This window comes from Cibotium barometz, chromosome 61, assembly GCF_041138505.1.
Source record: "Cibotium barometz isolate CiBa-2024 chromosome 61, ASM4113850v1, whole genome shotgun sequence".
Classification (NCBI taxonomy): Eukaryota; Viridiplantae; Streptophyta; class Polypodiopsida; order Cyatheales; family Cibotiaceae; genus Cibotium; species Cibotium barometz.
In genome coordinates, this window is record NC_141106.1 from 32079797 (window position 1) to 32086336 (window position 6540).

At 39.1% G+C, this 6540-nt stretch overlaps 1 pseudogene; it reads left to right on the plus strand.

Annotated features, from left to right (window-relative positions):
• Window positions 1–2701: 2701 nt before the first annotated feature.
• On the plus strand, window positions 2702–3565 carry LOC147604792 (uncharacterized; annotated as a pseudogene).
• The last annotated feature ends 2975 nt before the right edge of the window (window positions 3566–6540 follow it).

Consider the following 6540-nt stretch of genomic DNA (forward strand, 5'->3'; position numbering starts at 1 on the left):
GTCAAAAATCACTAAGGAGTCACAATTGGTGATTAACAGAATATGGAAGGAGCCCTTACCACTGGAGAACGTACATACATAAACTTTATATTCTAAGGGCCCAGAGGGAGAAACTTGGTATCCTATCAAATAAGTCACAACCCCAATAAACACTAGATATCAAGAAGAGGACACAATGAGTTTTGGGTAATATTATCAAAGATGGCACCATTCATGAGGCATGACTAATCAACACATCTAAGTATTATTGGGGAACAAGGATTGGGTCTTTGCACACAAGGCCAAGACACATTGTGAAACCAATTACATTTGTCATTAAAATTGAATTTTGATATGTTAAAAATAATTAAGAGCCTTTAAATTATAATTTTGATCACACTCAAGGTCACCCGTGTGGTCAGAATGTAAATTTAAAGCTTAAAACATGATTTTCTCTCTCTAGAATAGAGAGAGAAAATGCTCATAAAGGCCACTAAATGAGCTACAAATGAGGGAATATAAATTCCAGGTTCTATAAGTGCTAATAACCCTATGAAAAATCCAAAATCCACTAGGAAATTCTCTAGGGATTCTGACAAGCTTTCACGGGATCAAAACGGCCTAGAAATGAACTCGAAACAGACACTTTATGTGCCGAGAGCGGTACGAGACGAGGGGGCATGGCCAAAAACATGGTGATAAGAATGGGAAAGGATAAGAATACTCAAAAAGTTTGAGGCAATTCAATTCCTTGAGGAGAAATCCACAACATGAGCAAAAAGTGCTTTTTTGCCACAAATAGGAAAATTGTAGGTTTCTCTCTCTCTCTCTCTCTCTCTCTCTCTCTCTCTCTCTCTCTCTCTCTCTCTCTCCCTCATCTTTTGGTAGTGCAAATTTGAAGAGGGCATATATGAGAGCATGTGTGTGTGTGATTTTTATGGATATGACCAGCAAGTTCACTTCTCTCCTTCATCTAGAGCGCTTCATATATGCTTCTTCTCTTGCTACCACTCTATGCTACATGTATTAACTAAGATAAGGCAGCATATATGATCTTAGGCTTTGAGCAAGCCAAGAGGAGGATTCTGCATAAGCTATACATAAGATATGATGCTTCTTTGCTTCTTGCCCATATTCTTCTTTCCGTAGGAACTCTTGGCTTGTGTAGCCTTGTAGTCCTTGAGAGCAGATTACAAGCGAATATGTTGACCATATCCTGAAGTTCTTAAGCCTTTTTGATCCAGGCTTCATAAAGAAGTGATCCATTTGTTGATGCATTTTTTCATTCAAGAGGAAGAGTAATAAAGTTCCTTTTGAGGGGGGGGCCGGCCTAAAGAACTCGGCCCTCTCTGTGATGTCGTGTCTCTTTATTGCAAGTTTTCTTATATGTTATGATGCAATTGTTTGTACAATTTAATTGCCATTAAGTCAATAAATCAAAGTCTTTACATTGGTCTTAGAGCTTAGGCTTTTCCTTCTTGTTGAAGACGGAACGGTCCTAAGAAAGACAACAAAGGTGGATCTTCTTGTAAGCTAGGGTAGGAGAGTCTAGGAGATATTAATGGCTTCGTTACTAGTGCCTAGGAGGAGCCCTTGTGTTAATAATGTACCTCTACAGAGGGTACCAATGGTCTTAGCATTATTGAGCATGTGGAAAGCCTTCAAAGACTATTCATCTGGGAGGATGCACTGTTACACCCCACCTCTCTATTCTAGTTTATAGGCAGAACTCTCACTATAGGTGCAGGTCTCCTAGCGCTTTTCCTAATTCTCAAAGATGGGATCCGAAGATCAGGAAAGTAATTACATGGAATGGAAAAATATAAAATTTAATGATGATGAAGCATCTAACGAGGGTATGCGGGCTATTTGATATGTTGCTCGTAGGTTGTAGGAAGTGCAAAACAACCCAAATATGTAGACCATTGTGCAAGCGCAACTACAAATCAATAATCTTATTCCTCTAGCTCAAGAAGAGAGAATTTATTCTCTAGAGTGGCAGGAATCACCAGAGGAAGAAATTCCTCTCATGATGGGCGAAAGGCTTCACCGCAAAGAAGAAGAAGAAGAAGCATATCTATGGAGAAACAAGAACCACCATGAAGGTGTCGATATGATATGGTAGTGATGTGTGTGAACACACTTAGGACCGCCAGGGCACTTTTTTCCTCACTAGGAACTTTTTTCCCTCGTGCATTGTATATATGCCCATCCTCATTCTAGGGCATCTTATCTTTGTATTTTCACACCAAGCAATACTAATTTGTGTTGTGTGCTCTTGAGCTTCTTCTTCTCCAAGCTTTGTGTGTGTTTATTCGATCCTAACTCCAACATTTGGTATCATAGCAGGCTTCTCCACCTTGAGCAAGGTTGCCTACACTGCCCTGAGCAGGTCTTTCTTCATCATCTTGAAAGGTCCTATTAGGTGAAGGTAGATCTATGTATTGTGTTTTGTTTACATAGTAAACATTACTATGTAAACGATGGTAAACATCATTTTTGTGGCTTCCGGGTAGTTTTGGGTGCATTTTGGGGGCCGTTCGTGTGCTGCAAGGTTTGTGCTGAGCTTTCCGGTCTTGGTTTTGCTTGTTCTTCACCAAAATCAGCAAATTTCTCCCAAATTTTTTGTATTGACACTGTGTGTGCACCTACAGATTGCATCAATGCTTTTTAGTTCTTTGGCAGGTCATTGCTTAGGTCATTTTACAGGTTTTCGTCGACAATGTCTGAAAATGATGTATTTCGCATGTTGACTACTGATGACAAGCTTGATGGCAACAATTATCCATTGTGGGCATACATGATGTGTTGTATATTGTTTTCCAAAGGCTTTTGGAACATTGTGCAGGGTATTGATGTACGTCCAAGATCTATGGATTCTGGTACTATTGAGGATGTAGCAAGTCCTAGCACATCTAGTGCTGCTACAATCTTACCCACTACTGAATAGGTTTGTTGGGATGGTAGAGATGCGCATGCACATGCCTTGATAATGTTATCTATCAAATGTACCATTGTCCCACACATTTGTTCAACAAAGATAGCCAAGCAATCTTGGGATATTCTTGCACATCTGTATGCAGGGCGCAATGAGGCATATGTTGCCTATCTCAAAAAATAGTTAGAGTCTAAGTATATGGAAGAAGGAGACTCTATGGACATTTTTCTTACAAATATTAAAGATCTCAAGGAGCAGTTGATTATTGTATATGAGATCATACCTGATAGTTCACTTATGTAGACAGTTCTTGATGGCTTACAAGATTCATATCGGAGTTTTGCTTCTACTTTCAGACTTGTGACTAAGGGTAATCCTGATGCTATCAAGTTTGATGAGCTGGTTGTTATACTCTTGTAGGAAGACCAGTCTAGGAAAAAGAGGTCTAAACAACGTATTGTAGATTGGGCCTTTGTGGCTGCTCAAAGAGGCAATGAAAATACCTCATCGAGCAACAAGCTGAAAGTTGCACCTTCCAAGAGTAATGCCAAGTCTAATAAGGCTACTGATAAGTCAAAGAAGAAGCTACGTTGCAACTATTGTAAGGCTAGTGATCATCTCATTAAGGACTATCCTAAGTTGAAGTAGAAGGAGGCAAAGAAAAAAGAGGTTTGTGGCTCTTGCAGATGTCTCTCCCTCTAATTTTGAATCTATGAATATGGTGCAGGATATAGAATGGGCTTTCAGTGTACACTGTAGTTATAACCCATCTGTTCATGATGCATGCATGTTTGTTGTTGCAGATTCTCATGTGTGGTACTTTGATTGTGGTGCCAAAAAAAACATTACTTCACAACATGACTTGTTCACTTTTATTGTGTCTATCTCTGTAGGGAATACTGTCACATGCACAGATAACTCCTTGTATCCATTTAAAGGAGTGGGTACCATTGTACTTACTACTACAAATGGTAATGCTTTCACACTAAGAGATGCCTTGTATGTTCCTTGGATCAGGAAAATTTTGTTGTGAATTTCTGCACTTGCTAGGTGTGGCCTAGTTGTCAAATTTGTGGATGACAAATGTACATTTCATGATCTCAATTTAGGTGATACAATTATGGCATATGGCTCATTAAGCCATGGGCTTTACAAGATGAATTATTATGTAAATTGTGTGGAAGGTGTAGCATGTGCGGTATCAGATTTGAAAGTTGTTTCAGATGTTGAACTTTGGCATGCACATTTTGGTCATCTGAATTTTGCTAGTTTGTTGCGCTTGCAAAAATTTGATATGGTGTCCTCATTACCTAGTTTATAGGCACCTATTAAACATGTTTGTGAGGGCTACGTATTGGGTAAAATACAGCATTCTTCCTTTCCAAAGGATGGATCAGTGAGCTACGTGCAAATTGCAGCTGGTACATAGTGATGTTTACGGTCCCATGCAAACACCATCCTTTGGTAATTACCTATACTTCGTGACTTTCATTAATGATTACTCCAGGCATGCATGGATGTATCCTTTGAAGGAAAACTCCACAGTGTTTTTGTGCTTCAAACAGTTTATTGTTATGGCTAAGAATGTATCTGGATGTAAAGTGGGCACCCTCTGTTCTGATTAAGGAGGGAGCATACGTCTGAAGAATTTAATGCATTGCTGGCTGAACGTGGGATAAAACACCAATGTATAGTGCCTTACACCCCTCAACAAAATGGTGTTTCTGAGAGGAAAAACAAGCCTCTTATGGAGATGGCACGATGTATGCAAGCTTGTGTACTACCTACGTACTAAACAGGTGTCCCACCAAAGTATTGCAGTCTATCACTCCATATGAGGCTTGGCATGGCAGAAAGCCATTTGTTGCTCATTTGCGTGTTTTTGGTTGCCTAGCTTATGTTCTTGTGCCAGAGCAACTTTGCACGAAATTGGATGACAAGGCTATAAAATGTATTTTTGTTGGATGCAGTTCTAAAAGTGAGGGTTACATGTTATAACATCCACAAATAAACGTATCTTGGTCAATCGAGATGTAGTATTTGTGGAAGATGCTGTGCAACCTTTGCTTTCATGTACTAGGGAGACAAATGTATGCTCACAGGACATGTATGATACTTTATTGCCTCTATTTTTTGGTGGTCCACCATCCTATGTAGAACCATATGAGGCATGTTTGCAGCCTATGTAGGTTTCTGATGACTCCATAAAATGGCCCATTACTGATGCTGATATTGATGATACACTTCATGATGAGAGAACAAAAATTGAGGACTCTAGGACAATGCCTAAATGGCTGGTGCGCATATTTCTAGGCTCTGGTTAATAAGTGGTCAGATGATATAGTTGTCCCATCTTCCTCACAGTTTTGGCTATAATTTGTTATGAGATGAGCTCTATTGTAGTGGTGGCAATAGAATTTATCCTCTTAATTGACCCATGCTATTTATTGGGTTGGTCTTCTTGACTCGAGTCACTTGATATATTCATGTTGTCCTTGAAATCCATTGCATCAAGGAAACACTCGTTGAATTGCTTATGTTTCTTTACATACAAGTGAGCATTTCAATGCTTTGCTTTAGAAGCCCCCTAAAAAGATCAAGACTAATATTTTTTGAGTAGGTTTCTCATTGTCTAGACATCTTGAGACATATTGCTTTAGCCTATTCACACAATCTCTCTCACTGATTCCCATTGATATAGCTTGCAATGCTTGCTGTTGAATCTGCATTAGCACAAAGGCTTCATCAGTATTTTACCATTGGTGCCTTAAGTTGTTGCAAAGAATTTGCCAAAGCTCATTCTTGCGACATTCTCGTGACATGGTAGCACTTTTATGTTGTGTGTATAAAATTCCATTGATATAGTTCACATCATTTCTTCATAGACATATTTCTAGGCTCTGGTTGATAAGTGGTCGGATGATATACTTGTCTCATCTTCCTCATAGTTATGTTTATAATTTGTCATGGGATGAGCTCTATTGTAGTGGTGGCACTAGAATCTATCCCCTTGATTGGCCTATGCTATTTATTGTCTTGGTCTTCTTGACTTGAGTCACTTGATATATTCTTACTGTCCTTGAAATCCATTGCCCCAAGACAACAATTGTTGAATTACTAATGTTTCTTTACATACAAGTGAGTATGCAATGCTTTCTTTTATAATCCCCCTAGACCAATATTTTTGGATAGGTTTCTCATTGTGTAGACATCTTGAGACACACACAGTCTCTCACTGGTTCATGCTCTTTTTGCCTAAAAGCATATATGTACGTGACTGCATTATGCTTTATGACCATCTTAGAAAAGGCCGCAATAAAGTCCTTTTCTAAGCTCTAGAAAGTGGTTTTCATTCCTCGCTCCAAATTTTGACACCATGACAAAGATTTCCCCTCAAGAGTTAAGCCAAAGTATTCTATTTGTATATGGGAATCTGGAACTTTTTCAAGCCCGATGAATGTTCTACCTAGTCACGTTCTTTGCAGATGACAACTCTTGATTTCTTAGTGTATGTTCCTTGGCCCAATTCCTATAATAGGGAATTTGGGCTCAAATTAGACTTGTGTGTTTCAAGTTGTCATGCCACACTCACTCCCATAGCTATACACAACACTATGATAGAC